This window comes from Sinocyclocheilus anshuiensis, unplaced genomic scaffold (assembly GCF_001515605.1).
Source record: "Sinocyclocheilus anshuiensis isolate Anshui unplaced genomic scaffold, SAMN03320099.WGS_v1.1 scaffold416, whole genome shotgun sequence".
Classification (NCBI taxonomy): Eukaryota; Metazoa; Chordata; class Actinopteri; order Cypriniformes; family Cyprinidae; genus Sinocyclocheilus; species Sinocyclocheilus anshuiensis.
In genome coordinates this window covers 360,869-362,815 of record NW_015554105.1, presented here as the reverse complement: position 1 = coordinate 362,815, position 1,947 = coordinate 360,869, and positions in this window count along the sequence as shown.

Below are 1,947 nucleotides of genomic sequence, written 5' to 3'. Positions count from 1 at the left end.
GGCATCACGAGTGTAGGCCTCTCAGCTGGTGGAGCGAATACTTATGTGAGACACCTGTGCAGCACACTGGTCTCAAGTCCCAGAGATGAGATCTGGAAGGATATAAGGAGGAGCGATGACAGTTGAGGGAAAGAGAGGACCAGGCCTTGGACATTGGTAGCTTTGTGTTAGAGCAGGGGTTCTCAAACCTCTCCATGAAGTACTCCCAGCACTGTACGTTTTGTATGTCTCCCTATATCTGACACACCCACTCATATTGCAGTCTCCACTAATGAGCTGATGAGTTGAATCAGGTGTGATAGATGAGGGAGACATACAAAATGTGCAGGGCTGGGAGTACTCCAGGACAGGTTTGAGAACCACTGTGTTAGAGTATTCTTTGAAGGTGCGCTAAACGGAGTGGACTGTGGAAAATGAAGCACACCTGGGCCTTCAGCCGAAATAATAATTCCTTTGTTCTGCTGATGTCCTCACAATGTCTGTGTGCAGACCAGTTTTTGTCCATGCAGACTTGTCCGGCTACAACAGTGTATGTGCAAGTGATTTGAGAGCTTGAAAAGAATGGTCCACTAACCGAGTGCATCCATCCACACTCACAGTCAATGGAGTATACTTTGAAAGACTTGCATGCTCAACTGTGTGCAAGACGAAGCGGAACCCAGAAAATGAATTTTAGCATTCGATGAGAGGCTAAAGGCTCCAACTAAGTTCTGGCAGTGTTGTAAACTTTGTGTCGCACTCCTCTTACAGCTGGAGTGCACTGTAAGGACAGGAGTCCTCAACTCTGGCCCTTGAGGTCCACTAGGTGTAATAGGTGTGAAATTTTAGGTCCTGCAGAGTTTAGCTCCAATCTTGATCAAACTTACCTACCTGTAACTTTCTAGTAATCCTGAAGACCTCGATTAGCTTGTTCAGGTGTATTCAATTAGGGTTGCAGCTAAACTCTGCAGGAAAGTGGACCTCGAGGGCCAGAGTTGAGAACCCCTACTGTAGTCAAGTCAAGTCACCTTTATTTAGCTTTGTACAATACAGATTGTGTCAAAGTAGCTTCACAGTGTTAAACTGCAAAAATGTGTGCTGATAATGCAAGAGGACAATAGAAAACAGTCAGTTTATCAGTTAAAGTCAGTTCATTGTTGATTCATCGTCCAGTCAGTTCAGTTCAAATAGTATGTGCACTCAAGTCGACAATATTGCCAGAAATTAAGTGTCCCCAAGTAAGCAAGCCAAAGGCGACATTGGCAAGGAACCAAAACTCCATCGGTGACAGAAATGGAGAAAAAAACCTTGGGAGAAACCAGACTCAGTCGGGGGGCCAGTTCTCCTCTGGCCAGACGAAACCAGCATGGTGTGGTTTAATTCCAGGCTGCAACGTAGGGTGTCCCATTTGTAATTTTGGTTTTCAGAAGGGTGTATGCAAATACCACATTTGTGGCCGCACTGAGGTAACCTCTGCAACTCACTTCTACCTAACAGTCAAAGCATCATTTTGTGTCGAAAGTGTACATTTACATTTACATTTAGTCATTTTGCAGACGCTTTTATCCAAAGCGACTTACAATTTGGGGATACATAAAGCGATTCTTCTTAAAGAGGCAAACAGATACAGGAAGTGCTTGTAATACCAAGTTTCTAGACATTGTTCAAATAAGTACAAGCTAGAAAGAGAAGGAATAAATAAAGAGAGAATTTTTTTTATTTTTTTTATAATGATGATGATGAAGTCAAGTAGCTTCGAAGGAGATTAGTTTTCAGCTGTCGCTTGAAAATTGTCAGGGATTCAGCATTCCGGATAGGGGTGGGAAGATCGTTCCACCAGCCAGGAATGGTGAACGAGAATGTTCTGGAAAGTGATTTTGAGCCTCTCTGTGATGGTACCACGAGGCGTCGCTCACTAGCGGATCTCAGACTTCTGGAGAGGATGTAGATTCGTAGTAGTGAGTGGAA